This window comes from Macaca mulatta, chromosome 16, assembly GCF_049350105.2.
Source record: "Macaca mulatta isolate MMU2019108-1 chromosome 16, T2T-MMU8v2.0, whole genome shotgun sequence".
In the NCBI taxonomy this organism is placed as follows: domain Eukaryota; kingdom Metazoa; phylum Chordata; class Mammalia; order Primates; family Cercopithecidae; genus Macaca; species Macaca mulatta.
In genome coordinates this window covers 85915281-85934127 of record NC_133421.1, presented here as the reverse complement: position 1 = coordinate 85934127, position 18847 = coordinate 85915281, and the positions used below count along the sequence as shown (strand labels likewise).

The 18847-nt window shown below is 43.9% G+C and overlaps 2 protein-coding genes across 16 annotated transcripts in view; one reads left to right on the top strand and one right to left on the bottom strand.

The window, feature by feature from the left end:
* The window catches only part of UBALD2 (UBA like domain containing 2), a 258780-nt gene that overhangs the window by 69495 nt on the left and 170438 nt on the right, over nucleotides 1-18847 (bottom strand). The gene's annotated exons all lie outside the window — the stretch shown is intronic.
* The window catches only part of RNF157 (ring finger protein 157), a 102471-nt gene that overhangs the window by 38270 nt on the left and 45354 nt on the right, over nucleotides 1-18847 (top strand). For 2 of the 15 annotated variants that reach the window (XM_077972903.1, XM_077972904.1), the window contains exon 3: nucleotides 14886-15103. The exons of the other annotated variants lie outside the window; for them this stretch is intronic. The gene's annotated coding sequence lies outside the window, so the exon portion shown is untranslated. The remainder of the gene's footprint in view (nucleotides 1-14885; nucleotides 15104-18847) is intronic. 15 annotated transcript variants of the gene reach the window in all.

Genomic DNA, 18847 nt, shown 5'->3' with positions numbered 1-18847 from the left:
TAGGCAGTGTGAGTTAAGGCAAAGGATACTCTAAGGAACAGCCTCTGTGAGAGGCCACCACTTACCCCAGATGCTGTGCACATGTTATGTTTGGAGATTTATTTGTGCCCTGGACTTGGAGTAACTGGCCTAATAGGTCACAGAACAAGGACCCTGGCATTCACTGCCCTACAGGCCTAAAGCCCGTGGTGGGATTGGGCATCTTTCTCCTGCACACTCATGCACGTGTGTGTGTGTGTGTGTGTGAGAGAGAGAGAGAGAGAAACGGAGATTGGGTTATTTGCCTTTTGCATGCTACCTTCTTTCTTTCTTTCTTCTTTTATAGTTGTACTACAATTGTTTCTGTCCTTTAGCCTGGAAATATTGATTACATTTTTAGCTGTGCATACCCTTTGGCCCAACTGTTTCACCTCTCTGAATCTCTCCTACAGAAATATTTTGAAGAGTGTGAAATGATTCCTATTTACAATGTATATTGTAGCATTACTTGTAGTAGTGCAAAATTAGAAAATATATAATTGCCATTATAGTGGAATGGTTAAATAAATTATAATGTGCCTATGCCATGAACTGTTATTCAGCAAAAATGAGATGGATCTGTGTCCACTGAGATGACAATATGTCCACAACCACATCACTTACTGAATAAAGCAAGTTGCAGTATATAATGTAGAGTCTGATTTCATTTCGGATAAAAATAATATATATGTACATGTGTGCATTTACGTATACTTATAGCTATAAAAATATACTATTATAATGCATTTTGAACTGTTACAGTGGTAACTCTTGGGATATATCAAGAAGGGGGGTATTCACTTCTTAATTCATATTCTTTACTAAAATTTTCTTTATATTTTTTTGAGAAATAAGCTTGTTCCTACACCCAGGCTGGAGTACAGTGGTGCAATCATAGCTCACTGTAACCTGGAACTCCTGGGCTCAAGCAATCCTCCTGCCTCAGCCTTCCTGGTAGCTGGGACTACAGATGCATGACACCATGCACAACTAATTTAAAACTTTTTCTTTTTCTTTTCTTTTTTTGTTAGAGACCAGGGTCTCACTATGTTGCCAAGGCTGGTCTTGAACTCTTGGGCTCAAACAATCCTTCTGCCTTGGCCTCCCAAAGTGCTGGGATTACAGGTGTGAGCCACTGTGCCTGACTCTTCATATTCTTCTATGTTGTTTGAATTTTTTTCAGTGAACATGTTTTCATTTTTAAATGAAAAATATTTTAATTTTCTTTAAAAATAGAGGTGGGAATACTTCTAAGTGGAGGAAGGAAATAGGTTTAGAAGAATATTTAGAAGTAGGAAAATTAAGAGAGTTCGCAAAATAATGATTTTAATTTTTTAGTGAACTACAGGAAAGGTAGGGTCTGCTCAGTGGGGTTGGGATGTGTGCCAGGAAGTGTCTGGGGGCTTGTGGAGAAAGATGGAAAACCAGAGTAAGCATGGGGAGGAGCAGAGCCAGGGAGCTCGGTCCTCTTGATGCCAACATGAAGTAATTCACCTTTAGAAACATTTGATTCGAAATGGTATGAGATTCAGTATGGATGTGGCCTGCTTTTCAGCAACCTGACAGTAAAAGAACTAGAGGATGAATATTCATACTTTTAAAATGGTTTAGAGCTTTAAAGAGTTTCACTTAAGGCATTCTTATAATATATGTCTCCCTACTTCCAGGCCCTCCCCAGGGGTGACCACCCTGCTCATCAGACATTGTTGTACAGTCTCCAGAACTCCTTTCATCTCACAAAACAAACTCTCTCCCTATTGGACACTGACTTCTCATTTCCCTCTCCTACCAGCCCCTGGCCTCCACCATTCTGTTTTCTGCCTCTATGAGTTTGACTACTCTAGGTACCTCATATGAGTTGAATCATAGAATATTTGTTCTTTTGTAACTGGCTTATTTCGCTTGGCATGTCCTTGGTTCATCCATGTTGTAGCATGTGTCAGAATTTCCTTTTTAAGGCTGAATAATATTCCATTATATAGATACACTGTATATCCATTCATCCATCAATAGACATTTGGGTTGCTTCTGCCTTTTGGCTATTGGGCTAGGGAAAAAATGCCTAGTTTTTTGTTTTTTTGACGAGACGGAGCCTCGCTCTGTCTCCCAGGCTGGAGTGGAGTGGCGCGATCTTGGCTCACTGCAAGCTCCGCCTCCCAGGTTCACGGCATTCTCCTGCCTCAGCCTCCCAAGTAGCTGGAACTACAGGTGCCCGCCACTATCCCTGGCTAATTTTTTTTTTTTGTATTTTTAGTAGAGACGGGGTTTCACTGTGTTAGCCAGGATGGTCTCGATCTGCTGACCTCGTGATCTGCCTGCCTCGGCCTCCCAAAGTGCTGGGATTACAGGCGTGAGCCACCGCACCTGGCCTGAAGTGCCTAGTTTTATGAAATTATATAGGCTTATTGTAGGTTCAGTTTTGAAATTTAACTTGTTTTTATGTTCTTATAAAAAAAGGTTTATTCCATTTATATTGCTTTATGTCCTTAATAAAGATGAGGACATTATTTCAAATGCCCCCTTCTAGGGAAAGTAGCTCCCAGTCACTTAATAAATGAATACTGAATACACAAAGACTATTTTGCTGTGTGTAGGTACCATCATAGTCACATTTTCAAATACCAAGAAAGTATAACCAGATTGTAGATTTTATTCAAGAGTTAGTTTTAACTCTCTCATGATTCCAGAGATGACATGAAAAAAACTGGTTGCTTTTATAGAGAATAGTATAGGGTTGCGTTTTTTTAGGTATATAAGAGCATAAAATATGAGGCCTAACAGTATGTGGAAGGTTAACTATACCTTTGGAAAATAAGTAGCAAAAGAAAGAGAACTTTGGAAAACTATTAACTAATAGGTCCAGGCATTTGCTTCATGGCCCTATAAAGGGGATTTTATGGGGCTTCTGTTCCAGGAGTTTCCTGCCCTGAGACCTCTGTTTTATGGAGTTGGAGTTCTGTGGTAGGTGGATCTTCAGAGGGACAGGAGTCTCAGTAGCATGAGCAGGTGGCAGTGGGATGGAGGCCAGTGAGCTGCGTCACCAAGTACAGTCACATTTCATGCTAAGATCACCAGTGATAAAAGGGGCACTCCCAGAGAAGTTGAATCAGTGTTTATACCAATTAGTATTGATATGGCTGTTCCTGCCAGCTGTTCTTTTTTTTTTTTTTTAACTTTCTGTTTTGAATACAAAAACAGCTGCTTTTGGCTGGGCACAGTGGCTCACATCTATAATTCCAGCACTTTGGGAGGCCAAAGTGGGAGGATCACTTGAGCCCAGGAGTTCAAGACCAGCCTGGGCAACATAGTGAGACCCTCTCTACAAAAAATAAAGGAAATAGGCTATGTATGATGGAGTGTGCCTGTAGTCCCAGCTATTCAAGAGGCTGAGGTGGAAGGATCACTTGAGCCTGGGAGGTTGAGGCCACAGTGAGCTGTGATCAAGCCACTGCACTCTAGCCAAAACCAATTTGAAATATAAGTGCACTGGGAGAAGGAGGAAGAGAAAGTAGAGGAAGGAATAGTTTCTTCTTTGTTCATGTTTTAATCTGGTCTCTGTACTAGTTGAGAAGATAGTTTTCTTTAAAGATCATTACACGTTGCCAACTTTGATCTTCTTTCCCCTCTCTGTTACACAAATCACTGACTGACTGCCTCACTCCTTCTTTCCCTCAATCATTTACATTCCGTTGACTACCCATTGTCCTCCAGGCTGATGTTAGACACTAGAAATACCGATGAAATGCAGTCCCTGCCTGAAGGAGTTGTACAGCTAGGAAACATGAACACGTTGGAGGAAGGCCCATGAGCAGAGGCACAGAGACATCTAACCAACAAGTGGTCTGTGCATGCAGATGATTCTGCATAAGCAGGTATAGCGTCCAGAGGGTGGGAGGAGACTTCGCAAGAGATAAGGCTGAGATGCCAGGCCTGGACCAAGGGGTCTGGTATGCCTCCCTGTGAGCTTCGGATTTTTGTCCTGTAGGTGTGGGGAACTACTAATGGGCTTTAAACTGGAGCTCACAGAAGACACATTTTAAAAGATCTCTCAGATGAAGTGTGGAAGGTAGAGAGTCATGAGAATGGATACAGGGTAAACCAGTTGTCCAAATGAGATTTGATGGAGGTTTGACCTCAGGCTGCAGTAGGAATGAAGAGGACACTGATGCATAAGGCAGAACCTATGCTGGTAACCAATGTGGGGCAGAATCTGGGGTGTGGTAATTAGAGTATGTTCAGGCCCCTGCAAAGGACACAGCCCAGCAGTGCTAGTGGATTTTCCCACTTTATGTGGCAGACCCATTCTCGTGGAGTAGACGCTAAGCCTTTTGAACTTTTCCTCTAAAGACCTCTGTGGCAGTTCTAGAATCATTTAGTGTGGTGCATCATTTTTCCAGGCTCCCAAGAACCCCCACCCCCCAGCACATATCAGACCCAAGGCTCTTGCCAAGATGTTTATTCTGTGTCATAAGAGAATGTCCCCATATCAACAGGCTCTCCCTCATCCAACTTTCTATTCCAACACCGTCAGGAACCCATCCCACACATCCTCCAGGTCCTGCTAGTGCCTTTGTTGGCCACTTGCCAAGCACCTCTGGCATGATAAGTCCCCTCCTCTCTTTGCAGGTCCAGCAGGCCCCAGTTGAGTGATACTTAGATAATGGCCCTAATTATGGTTGGGTGACCAGGAAGGAAGGTGGGGGCAGATTCTCTGTAGGGTAAGCATTGTCTTGTAAGGTACTCAACTCATTTGAGACCTCTGTGTAATCATGAGGGCTGGAGGAGCAGGTTCTTCCCATCTTCAAGGGAGAGGGAGTGGGCTATTTGCAAGCCTAGGAAATCTGGGGTTCATGTTCCTCAAATAAATATACACAGACATTCCCATCTCAAGTCTTAAGAGTTCACTCCTTCCCTACCAGGGCCTGAATCTGGCACAGTAGACTAGTATAGGCTGAAAGTTAATCTTTCTTTTTGATTCTGCCACTCTTTTTTTTTTTTTTTTTTTGAGACAGAGTCTCACTCTGTCGCCCAGGCTGGAGTGCAGTGGCCAGATCTCAGCTCACTACAAGCTCCGCCTCCCGGGTTTACGCCATTCTCCTGCCTCAGCCTCCCGAGTAGCTGGGACTACAGGCGCCCGCCACCTCGCCTGGCTAGTTTTTTGTATTTTTTAGTAGAGACGGGGTTTCACCGTGTTAGCCAGGATGGTCTCGATCTCCTGATCTTGTGATCCGCCCGTCTCAGCCTCCCAAAGTGCTGGGATTACAGGCTTGAGCCACCGCACCCGGCCCGATTCTGCCACTCTTAAAATTAGGTCTTGTGCCTGCGGGAAATGATTGTCTTTAAATGCTGCCAAAGTAGCCTGGCATGGTGGCACATCTGTAATCCCAGCACTTGGGAGGCTGAGGTGGGAGGATGGCTTGAGACAGGAATTTGAGGCTGCAGTGAACTATGTTCACACCACTGCACTCCAAGCCTGGGTGCCACATTAAGACCCTATCTCAAATAAATTAATAAATAAGTAAAAGTTGCCAAAGGAAGCTTACTGACTATCGTAGCTGGCTTTATTTCTTTATTTTTAGTTTTTCTTATAAAGATGGAGTCTCGCTATGTTGCCCAGGGTGGTCTCAAATTCCTGGCCTCAAGTGATCTTCCCGCCTCAGCCTTCCAAATTTCTGGGATTACAGGCATGAGCCACCACATCCAGCCTCATAGTTGGCTTTACATTTTTTATTGCTGCACCTGAATCTCATTTTCCCTTTTCAATGAACCAGTCCTCTTAATAACAGTCACCCAATTTCACAGTCCTTACTGTAACTGTTTCTCCCATACCTCCTGTACCAAAGACATCAGATTAGCCTGGATATTATACAGCCCCGTGTCTCCTGTTCCCCTTCCCCACAGGGGAATGTCTGTAGCATGCTGGGGACCATCCACATTCCACCCACCTCAGTGATGGGTCCTCATTGCCGTCTGGCTGGTGGGTGATCCACCCCCAAATTCCATCCATAGACAACATCTGATACCAACTGGTTTAGGTTGGGTTCTCTGGGAGCAAAGCCTAAGATTGAGATCTTTGTGAAAGCTATTTATTGAGGGAATGCTCTCTAGAGATGAGGAAGACAGATGGGGCAGTGGAGCAAAACCAAACATGAGTGCGGTCTTAGCCAAGACCCGTTTTGGCCTGGTCCCATGGGAAAGCTTTGGAGTACAGCTTGTACCACAGAGTTGCTTCATCTCAAGGTAAAGGGGCCAGCTTTTTGTACAGCCCTGTCAATCAGTCACTGACTGTTGGTGGCTGCCCTGGAGTGAGAGAGGGAATCAGGAAGACTCTCTTGGATCAGGTGGCTCTGGTTCCCAGTTCTTGGAGAAGGGGTAGCTATGGCTGTTTGTAGCCAACACTCTCCACAGTAGGGGTACAGAGACCTGGGGAGGGGATTGGGGAAGGTTGGGACGCCAGCACATGACTATACTCCCATACATACTTCGGCCCTTGCTTTTTAATTTAATGGTATATCATATTGGAGATCATTCTAGATTCATTTACCTAGGGCTGACTTGTCCTCTTTAAAAGTACTTATTGAGGTATAACATACACACAGAAAGATGACAAGTCATCCATGCACAGTTGATATTCAAAGTGAGCCCTCCGCTGTGGCCAGCATTCAGATCAAGAAGTAGCACATGGTTGGCACCCCCAGAAGCTCCCCTTCTGCCCCTTTCCTGTCATTACCTCTAGCCTAAGGTAACCGCAATCCTAACTTCTGCCCTGGTTTGAACTTTATATAAGTGGAACTGTGTTCAATGTGCTCTTTAATGTCTGGCTCCTTTCACTCAGCATCTTTGTGACATTTATTTATCTCATGGTAGCTTAGCCCAGGAGGGTCTTTGGCTTTGCTCAGGAAATAATTTAAGAGAGAGTGGTGGAAGAAAACAGCTTGATTGAGGTGGCAGTGTTACAGCTCCGTGACTGCTCCTGCAGAGCAGGGCTACCCAAACGCAGTGTATTGAGAGTAGCAGCTCAGAGCAGGTTTGTAATCATATTTATACCCACTTTTAATTACGTGCAAATTAAGGGACAAATTATGTAGAAATTTCTAGAAGGATAGTACCTTCTGGGTCATTGGGTCGTTGCCATGGAAAGGGGTGGTAACTTCCAGCTGTTGCCGTGGCAATAGTAAACTGACATGGCACACACTGACTGACAGGTACGGGAGGTACGGGCTATCTTATGGAAAGCTGCTTCTGCCCAGTCCCTGTTTCAGCTTGTCCTCAATTTAGTCCAATGTCCGAGCCCCACCTCTGGAGTTGAGTCTCACTTCTTGAGTCAAGTCCTGCATCCCCTACCTCAATGGTGTACAGCAACAAGAAGGAACAAACTATTCCTGTGCTGTGTATGGTTCATTTCCATTGCTGTATAGTATTTCATTGTGTGAATACATCATTATTTATCCACTCTGTTGTTTGCGGGCATTGAGCTTTTTTGGGCATTTTGGCTATTACACATAGTGCTGCTATGAACATTCTATTATTACGTGCATTTTGTTGCATATATGTGTGCATACCTGTTAAGGCTATAGCTAGGAGAATTGCTGAGTCATAGAATATGCTGTAGTAGATACCGCTAACCACTTTTCAAAGTGATTGTACCAATTTTTTTTTCCCACTAGCAGTGTTTAGAATTCCCAGCACCTAGTATTTTACATCTTTTTAATCTTAGCCAGTGTGGTAGGTTTGTAGAATTTATTTTCATTTTCCCAATAACCGATGAAATTGGAGAGACAGGTGATATCCTGGTTACATGATATCTGGAAAAAGATCTAGGGGTCTAAATGCTTTTCATACCAACTTTCCCAGTCTCCTTTTTCCAGCCTTAGTATACCCCACTTTTAGGAGGACCCACACCTCCATTTCCTAAGCCTGTCTCCCATTCCCTCTGCTCTTGTGGGTTTTTTTGTTTGTTTTTTTTGTTTTGTTTTGTTTTTGAGACAGAGTCTTGCTCTGTTTCTCAGGCTGGAGTGCAGTGGTGCCATCTCGGCTCACTGCAAGCTCCACCTCCTGAGTTCACGCCATTCTCCTGCCTCAGCCTCCCGAGTAGCTGGGACTACAGGCACCCGCCACCACGCCCAGATAATTTTTTGTATTTTTAGTAGAGACGGGTTTCACCATTTTTTAGCCAGGATGGTCTCAATCTCCTGACCTTGTGATCCTCCTGGCCTCCCAAAGTGCTGGGATTACAGGCGTGAGCCCAGCCTGCTCTTGTGATTTTATATTTTGTTCTCTCTTTTTTTAAATCTCTTTACTATTGTTTCAGTAGCAATTCAGAAAAAAGCAGAGGTATCTAAACTGGAAGGAAACCTAATCGTGTCTGGTACTGTATTATACAATCATGGAAGAGGACATAGGCCATTTCTATAGAGACAATTTTAAATGAGTTCTTTGTCTTTGGGTTTAAATTATCCACTTCACAGCCCACTAAGAAGCGTCCTGCTTTCGGGGGTCTTTCAGCAGAGCCTGCAGAGTCATCTCAGGCTGTAGTGAATTTACCGCCCTTCCCACTATCAGACCCTGGCTTCACCATTTCTGATGTATTTGAAAGTCTTCTATGGTGGCTGAGTGCATGGTGTTCCATGCGAACTGAATGAGGCCTTTGGCTATTTTACTTAAGCATTGTAAAGAGTGTTGTGTCATTTTGGAAAGAGCAAAACAATAGGGGTAGGAAATAGATCCATGGTTGCCCGGGACTGGGGTGCGTGGAGGAGTTGGGACTGGGGTGAATGGAGGAGTTGACTAGAGAGGGCACAAGGGAATGTGGGGGTAGTGGAAATGTTCTTTCTTTTGTTTGTAATGGTGGTTACACTTTTGTGTGTTTTTGTCAAAATTCACAGAACTGTACACTAAAAACACTGAATTTTAGTGTATATAAATTATACCTTGATAAACAAACAAACAGAATGTGCCTTGGAAAGAGGTGATTAATAGAAATGCGATTGCCTTCTCTGTGGCCTGGTTCCCGTGTAGTCCAGGGAGTCCCTGTTTGTGGACGTGTACCACTGAGAAGTGGTAGCCGTGTCCCCCGAGGCTGTCTGCGGATGTGGAGGTGAGAGGGATAGCAGGGCAGCATTGCTCCTGCATCAGCTGCCCTCAACCAGGCGCTAAACTCAGATCTGAAACTGTGGGTGTGGCAGCCTCACTGCACGATGCAGGAGAGCCTGCCCAGGAGCTGTGCCTCAGACCTGTGCTTTGTTTTCTCGCTCAGCTCCTCATTGTTTCGGATCAGGCTTCAGAAGTCACGTTTGTTTGTTAGACAATCAGGGTCACAACAGACAAAAGGAGAACTTGCTTAACTCTCAAGTTACCTTAGACAGTGTCTTCCATTTCCCTTGTGATCATAAACCGAGAATCTCAGAGAGCCTTTTAGTCACTGTGGTAGAAACTTATGTGTGTCTGTGGGTGGGGGGTGGCGGGGTTAACTGTTTCCAAGAGGTTAAATTCCAGTAGAATATGGGGCAGATCTACAATAATTCTTCTGGGTCACAACCAAGTGAGATATATCCTAGTTGTATTTACTTCAAGTGCTTTGGGATTTATAGATGAGATACTTATCTAATTGCTTATGTTTCATTTGTGCATTATTTTTTCCAAGCATTCAAAATAGCATTGGCCGGGCGCGGTGGCTCACGCCTGTAATCCCAGCACTTTGGGAGGCCGAGACGGGCGGATCACAAGGTCAGGAGATCGAGACCATCCTGGCTAACACGGTGAAACCCCGTCTCTACTAAAAATGCAAAAAATTAGCCGGGCGAGGCGGCGGGCGCCTCTAGTCCCAGCTACTCGGGAGGCTGAGGCAGGAGAATGGCGTGAACCCGGGAGGCGGAGCTTGCAGTGAGCCGAGATCGCGCCACTGCACTCCAGCCTGGGCGACTAAGCGAGACTCTGTCTCAAAAAAAAAAAAAAAAAAAAAAAAAATAGCATTACAAGTTCTTTAATGAAGATGTTATCACTAATGCTAATCACTAAGAATCCCTAATGATAACATATTTTCATAGCACTATATGGTTTTCAAAACATTTTTATTTGATCTTAACGACCCTATGAGATAGACAGAAGCTATAAATCTCATTTTATAGATAAGAACATTGATGCTTAGAGATGTTAAGTTATTTGCCCAAAGTCTTGTGTATCAAGTGAGAGAAGGTTGAGTGCTGTGGCTCACGCCTGTAATCCCAGCATGCTGGGAGGCTGAGGCAGGAGGATCACTTGAACTCTGGAGTTTGAGACCAGCCTGGGAAACAGAGCAAGGTCCTGTCTCTACAAAAAATCAAAAATTAGCTAGATGTGGTGGCGGCAGCTGCTACTCGTGTGGCTGAAGTGGGAGAATCACTTGAGCCTGAGAGATTGAGACTGCAGTAATGGCCATTGCAGTCGCCCTGGGCAACAGAGCGGACACTGTCTCAAAAAAAAAAAAAAAAAAAAAAAGGTGGGAGAGCTGAAGCAAGAACCTATGTCTCCTGGCTCTTGATGTCATACTTGTTTTATTAAATCATTTCGTCATTTTCCAGTCTTTCATGCAACTCATTGGCAGAACCAGAGGGTTTCAGCTCCTAGTCAAGCTTACTCAGTATTACTCCACAAACCCTTAATTTAAAAACACATGGTGGTCTGTGTTTTTCAGTTATTTTGTGAGCATTAATTGTACCAGTCTGGGCCGGGCGAGGTGGCTCAAGCCTGTAATCCCAGCACTTTGGGAGGCCGAGACGGGCGGATCACGAGGTCAGGAGATCGAGACCATCCTGGCTAACACAGTGAAACCCCGTCTCTACTAAAAATACAAAAACTTAGCCGGGCGAGGTGGCAGGCGCCTGTAGTCCCAGCTACTCGGGAGGCTGAGGCAGGAGAATGGCGTGAACCCGGGAGGCGGAGCTTGCAGTGAGCTGAGATCCGGCCACTGCACTCCAGCCTGGGTGACAGAGCGAGACTCTGTCTCAAAAAAAAAAAAAAAAAAATTGTACCAGTCTGCCGTTTAGTCTGAGGGGCAAATACTCAAAATGTATAGAGTCACCATGGGCACATGCTATACTCTTCTGAAGATCTTGTTGTTCGTGTATTAATTTTACAGACGTCTCTTTCTGCCTTCTGCGTGGGCTGGTCTAATTACTAGGGGTAACACGAAGATGATTCCTACATGGATTTTGCCCTCAAGTTTATAATTTCATGGAGAAGATCACACATGGACATACATAGCTATAACATAGAGCAGGGAGTGAAAAATGAAGTATAGAAATAGTCATATAAAAGCTTGAAGAAAGGAGCTTTATAATGTAAATTTTGCTGACTTGAGAAGTGCCACTAAATGCTTGAACTTTTGGTTCGTTGTTTGATGCCATATTTCTTAACAAACCAGAGTACAAAGAACTGCTGTGGTATTCAGTAGTGGAACTAAAGCATCTGTGTTGTAGGAATTTCCTCGAAATTTCTTTGAAACATATTGAAACCAAGTGTACACACTCTCACCTCTGTTTCCTGTTGTCATTGTGCACCCCATCTGACGGGAAACTATACTTACTGGTTTTGCATTTCAAAGAAAAATCTGGTTAACTTTTTCAGCTCTTAAAGAGATGCATAGTGGCCTAAACTGTTAATGAAACTGTTATATAAAAGTCTGCATTGTACTGTCAAAGACTTATGAGTCAAATAGCTTAACAGTTGATTACACATAAATTGTGTCCCTAAGCAGCACACTTCATTCTCCAAGATGGTCTTTCCAGGGCAATCAAATACAATAGTAGCCCTGATTATTACAGAAATTAATCAGACATACACTTTTTCTTTAAATTTTAATTTTTTTTTTTAGACAGGGTCTCCCTCTGTCACCCAGGCTGGAGTGCAGTGGTGCAATTATAGCTCATTGTAGCTTTAACCTCCCAGGCTCAAGCAATCCTCCCACCTCAGCCTTTCTAGGAGCTGGGACTACAGGCACATACCACTACACGTGGCTAATTTTTTATTTTTTTGTAGAGACGGGGTCTCACTATGTTGCCCAAACTGATCTCGAACTCCTGGGCTCCAGCAATCCTCCCACCTCAGCTTCCCAAAGTGCTGGGATTACAGACATAAGCCACCACACCCAGCCCACTTTATCTATAGAAGGCAGCACTGAACTTTAGGATAAAGGTTGGTATAATTATAGAATAGAATGTAGTCCTTAGCCATATTTTCCTCTTATTAAAATCTTAGGCCGGGCGCGGTGGCTCAAGCCTATAATCCCAGCACTTTGGGAGGCCGAGATGGGCGGATCACGAGGTCAGGAGATTGAGACCATCCTGGCTAACCCGGTGAAACCCCGTCTCTACTAAAAAATACAAAAAACTAGCCAGGCGAGGTGGTGGGCGCCTGTAGTCCCAGCTACTCTGGAGGCTGAGGCAGGAGAATGGCGTAAACCCGGAAGGCGGAGCTTGCAGTGAGCTGAGATCCGGCCACTGCACTCCAGCCTGGGTGACAGAGTGAGACTCCGTCTCAAAAAAAAAAAAAAAAAAGTCTTAAATGCTGGTAACACCAGATGTTTATGTCCTCTGCTAATCCATATTGTAACTTTTGTTTTTCTTTTTGTAGAAACAGTCCCACTATGTTGCCCAGGCTGGTCTTGAACTCCTGGCCTCCCAAAGTGCCGGGATTACAGGTGTGAACCACTGCATTCAGCTGTGTAAACTATTTTTTAATTTTTATTTATTTATTTATTCGTTTATTTATTTGTTTTTTTGAGATAGGGTCTCATTCTGTCACCCAGGCTGGAGTGCAGTGGCATGATCATGGCTCACTGCAGCTTTGACTTCCCTGGACTCAAGCAATTTCCCTGGACACTGTGCCCGGTATAAACTATTTTTAAAAGAAAGAGTGGCCAGGCATGGTGGCTCACGCCTATAATCCCAGCACTTTGGGAGGCTGAGGCAGGCAGATCACTCGGGGCCAGGAGTTTGAGACCAGCCTGGCCAACATGGCAAAACTCTGTCTCTACTAAAAATATAAAAATTAGCTGGGCGTGGTGGCACGTGCCTGTGGACCCAGCTATTCAGGAGGCTGAGGCAAGGGAATCACTTGAACCCAGGAGGTGGAAATCGCAGTGAGCCGAAATTGCGCCACTGCACTCCAGCCTGGTTGACGGTGAGAATCTATTTCAAAAAAAAAAAAGAGGGAGAGAGAGCAAGCAGTTAGCCTGAGTACTTAACAGCAGTAATGGTAATAAGTATCAGTGGGTCACATCTACCCTTTACAAAGTTACTTGTCTCCACAATTCCACTGTGAACACTGGGGCTGGGACTCTGCAGCTCCCTCCATTGCTTGCTGCACTTGGCCACCTGCTGCCAGTGGAGGGTGCTGGAAGGTCTACAGGGCGGGAGGAGAAGGACCCACTGCTTCTTGCGCCTGGCTGTTCCTATGACCACCATCCCAGCAATGCCTTTTCATTCCACCAGCTGCAGTTTGTTACAACCTTCAGTTGTTTTTATTTGTTTGTTTGTGTTCTCCCCCCAACAAACCCAGAACCAACTGGGCAGTACCCTCACCTCAGAAGTCTGAGTCCCAGCTTCAGAGGGTCCCTTCTCCAGGCTTTCAGGATCTCAGAACCCAACCTCTCTCCCCTTTGTTCCCTCAGCCATGGGGATGGAAACTGTTTCCTGCAGTTTCTCTCTGTCAGCTCCGTGTGCCCCCTTTTCGTGTTTTGGTTCTTTGATATCCATTTAACCAGTTTCTTGTATTTAATTCTGCCTCTTAAAATAGCTTGTGTAGTACCTGTTTTCCTGACTAAACCATGATTAATACAACTTTTACTCTGACAAATTTTGAGGTCGCTGTTATGGAGCTCATTTCAATGATAAGGAAATGGAGGCTTAGTAGGGCAAAGCATGTTGTCTAAAGTCACCGTAACCAGCAGCATAGGAGCTGAGACCCACGCCTTCTGCTCGTAGATCCTGGGCTCTTTCCATTTCATCTTTGCATTTCTCTTGCCGAATTAATTTTTTTAATAATTTATTCTTACAGAAGAATCACAGAAGATAATAGAGTTGCCATATAGCCTTTACCCAGCTCCACCTAAGGTTAACATCTTACATAACCGCGACACATTTATCCAAACTGAAAATTAACACAGTTACATTACTATTTTTAGAACTAGACTTTATTAGGATTTTACCAGCTTTTCCACTATTGTCCTTTTTTAGTGCTAGGATCTAGTCCAGGATACTTTTGGTTCTCATGTTTTCTTCATCTCCTCCAATCTGTGCTAGTTTCTCAATTTTTCCTTGCTCTTCATGACCTTGACAATTTTTAGACGTACTGGCTAGGTATTTTGTAGAACTTCCCTTGATTTGGGTTTTTCTAATGTTTTCTTCTGTAATATCAAAAGACCAGGGTTATAGACTTTGGGAAAGAAAACCACAGATATAGTTGCATCATATCAGAGGTACATAATATCACATGACTTATTACTATTGGTATCAGCCCTGTTTACTTGGTCCGGGTGGTACAGGTTTATCCACTGTAAATCTTCCCCTTTCCATGATGTATTCATTAGAAGCCAGTCACTAAATCCCCTTGCTGAACTTTTGACTTACCACTTAATTATGGAGCCATGCTTTCTTTATAGACTATTAACTAGCATAAAATAATTTTTGTATTAATGACCAGACTGAGAATTATAAACTTAGGAGCCAAACTAACACTATTGGAAGATACTAGCATGCATTGCTTTGGGGGGGAATTATCTGTTGCATCTCTTGCACCATCTTTGCTTGCACCTTGTTTAAACTTGAACTTGGCTATTTTTAGTCTCAGAAAGCTTGTGGTTAATGCTAAGACACCTATTTATTCTTCAGGGACTGTAATCACCTCTGACAAGCCCTGAAGGATGATCAGAAGCCCAGGGTCTTAATGAAATGCAGGAAATAAGTAAAAAGAAGAAGAACCACAGAGAAGAGGTTGCTGAGAATAAGGAAAATTGGAGGTGATGAAGGATGTGGCTCAAGGAGTGGAGATTTACAAGGATGGGCTGAGAAGTGATGGGTGACCACATTGGGCAGTGGAGTGATCCCAGGTAGGAGGCCGTGGGATGCAGTACAAGAGAACATAAGTCACCTTGAAGTTGGAGCATGATAGAGTATGGGTGTTCACCATCTAGAACCTAAAGTTCTAGTCACTGCGTTTCACTATATCTGGTCTTTAAATGAGTTTAGACTTTCATAAAAGCCAAAGTAAGTAGTTCACTTGGTTTACAGAACCTTGGCTGCCCACTGCTATTGAGGGGTGACTGAAGAATAATCAGAGCTCTCACAACTCTTAGAAGCTTAGCAATGCAAAATGGAACAAGTGCCACCTTATTAAACTAGCTGCAGAATAGGTTTTTCCATTAGGGTTTCCACACATCTTTACATTAATAACTCAGAAAATAAAACTGTCAGGGCTGGGCGCGGTGGCTCACACTTGTAATCTCAGCAATTTGGGAGGCTAAGGCAGGCAAATCATTTGAGGTTAGGAGTTCAAGAATAGCCTGACCAACATGGCAAAACCCCATCTCTACTAAAAGTTACAAAAAAATTAGCTGGTTGTGGTGGTGAGCACCTGTAATCCCAGCTACTTGAGAAGCTGAGGCAGGAGAGTCTCTTGAACCCAGGATGTGGAGGTTGCAGTGAGCTGAGATTGCCACACTGCACTCCAGCCTGGGCGACAGAGTGAGACACTGTCTCAAAAAAAAAATTAATTAAAAATAAAAAGAAAATAAAACTATCAGGTACATGCTATGGATTTTTATTTTATGCTATTTTGTTCTAATTACCTAGGGCTTCTATGCCACAGGATTAGCTAAAGAAAATAAAATCCTGGCTGGGCACCGTGGCTCACGCCTGTAATCCCAGCACTTTGGGTGGCCGAGGTGAATGGATCACGAGGTCAGGAGTTCAAGACCAGCCTGGCCAACATGATGAAACCTCGTCTCTACTCAAAATACAAAAAATTAGCTGGATGTGGTGGCAGGCACCTGTAATCCCAGCTACTCGGGAGGCTGAGGCAGGAGAATGGCTTGAACCCGGGAGGTGGAGGTTGTGGTGAGCCGAGATTGCACCACTGCATTCCAGCCTGGGTGATAGAGCGAGACTCCATCTCAAGGAAAAAAAAAGAAGAAAAGAAAATCCTATTAGAGTTACTGATTGAGTAGTGGCTTTCTTCCCAGGGCTGTATCTGCAAATACATAGCCTAGCCAGAGTAACCAGACCTTGCCAGGGCTTTGAATTCCATGTCTGTTTGGCTTATAAACTTGACTGTTTCTATTGATATATTTCATACTATTATTCTTTTTCTCAAACCAGAGTTGAGATTTTATTTATTTATTTATTTTGAGTTGGAGTCTCATTCTGTCGTCCAGGCTGGAGTGCAGTGGCGTGATCTCAGCTCACTGCAACCTCCGCCTCCTGGGTTCAAGCAGTTCGCCTGCCTTAGCCTCTCAAGTAGCTGTGATTACAGATGTGCACCACCATGCCCAGCTAATTTTTGTGTTTTTAACAGAGATGGGATTTCACCAGTTTGGCCAGGCTGGTCTCAAACTCCTGACCTCAGGTGATCTGCCCACCTCAGGCTCCCAAAGTGCTGGGATTACAGGCGTGTGCCACTGCCCCCGGCCCAGAACTGAGATTTATAGCCTAGTAGACTTCAGAGCATATTTTCCTTCCAGGAATATGAGAGAAGTCTTGACAACTCTTGTAATTAATCTTGAATCTTACATAAGTAGTTTTTTGTTTCGTTTTGTGTTTTGTTTTGAGATGGGGTCTCACTCTTGTTGCTCAGGCTGAAGTGCAATGGTGTGATCTGGGCTCACTGCAACTCTGTCTCCTGAGTTCAAGTGATTCTCCTGCTTCAGCTTCCCGAGTAGCTAGGATTACAGGCACCCGCCACCATGCCCAGCTAATTTTTTGTATTTTTAGTAGAGATGGGGTTTCATAGTGTTGGCCAGGCTGATCTCAAACTCCTGACCTCAGGTGATCCACCTGCCTCAGCCTCCCAAAGTGCTGGGATTACAAGCATGAGTCACTGCGCCCGGCCCATAAATAGTTTTAGAGTCGATGTATTTTAATGGGACATGAAAGGACAGCTTGGAGTTTTTCGGCTTGAAGACCAGTTTACAGTTTCTTATTTTTTGTTTTTGAAATAGAGACCGGGGAGGATTTTGGTCCTCTTGCCCATCTTAGTAATTGGCCTATCAAAAATGCCTCTGTTTTAAAATATCTGGAAAACTTCATACTTGGCATTAGAACATTCAAATACTTGTTTGGGAAGAAATATATGTATGTTTTATATATATATATACTTTTTTTTTTTTGAGATGGAGTCTCGCTCTGTCGCCCAGGCTAGAGTGCAGTGGCGCGATCTCGGCTCACTGCAAGCTCCGCCTCCCGGGTTCACGCCATCCTCCTGCCTCAGCCTCCTGAGTAGCTGGGACTACAGGCGCCCACCACCCCGCCTGGCTAATTTTTTGTATTTTTAATAGAGACGGGGTTTCACCGTGTTTGCCAGGATGGTCTCGATCTCCTGACCTCGTGATCCGCCCGCCTCAGCCTCCCAAAGTGCTGGGATTACAGGCGTGAGCCACCGTGCCCGGCCTTGTTTTATATTTTTAAATGCCTATTTAGATTGATATTGGTGCTTGCTTCTCTAAGCATATTCTTCACATACATACAGTGTCAAAGCATCTCAAAACCTGCTGCTTAAAAGTGTATTCTTATTTGTGAGCTGGGTTATGAGTCTCCTGACCAAATGAAATCAGGAAGTGAGGCAGTGAGGATGGGTTGCTCATCTGAAAGGAGTAATCTCTGACCACTAGTCATTATTTACCAACTCACTGGAGGGGAAAAGATGACTGTGTTGGCTTTATTAAAAGCACTCCTTTCTCCTTTTAACTCAACTTAAAATTAGCTGGTTTTAGGCAAAATCTTTTGCAACTCAAAACAACTCATCTTCTAGAAGGTAGTTTTATTTTAGAAGCACAACATGATTGGGTAGAAGGTTTTAGCCTGCTGGAAAGGGAGGCTTCCTCTCTATGGGGGCCTGGAAGTCAAGTAGGTTCGTTTGTCATCTAAGCAGTTCATATAGCCATGTAGGTGTGTTTAATGACAGAGTGGTACTGAGCTTGTTGCCTGGTCTCAGTATTCTCGAACAATGAGTCAAGACCTAAAACATAAGGAGAGATACAGAATGGATTTGTGATGGTCATTACCAAGATCTGTGCAATTTTATGATGTGTTCTTTACTCTGAGGTAGGTTTTTCATACTCATCACCTGTTAGGGTGAACAGAGAGAATTGCTTAACTCGGCAATTGCTTAATTAAATATTTTGGAAAAGGTCAACATTAGGTGGGAGGTCGTATAGCCATGACATTGATCTTGTGTACTTCCCGCCAAGAGACCTAGCAGAGGAGTTCAAAGACTATAAATGGAGTGCTTTCTTGGATCGATTTCTTTGATAGCCAAATCTGAATACAAAGCATATTTGTGTTCAGGGTCATCTTGTGACACTCTCTTGCTGTCTCCCTCATATCTTTGATTTGAGTACAAAGAATGTCTTGTATCTTGTCAGCTTTGTAATTACCATTCATTCTAAGCTGGTGATTGGCTCCCCGTGAGAATTGGATGGAAAATTAGTGAAAAGGGGTTTACTGCAGTTAATATAGATCATTGTTGTTCTGGTCTACAGCAGGCACATCAGTCTGTCTCAGGGATGCATCTGGCTAAATAGGCAAATTTGTATTCACTTCACAGCATTCAAGCAAATACTAAGCTGCTCTCCCCAACA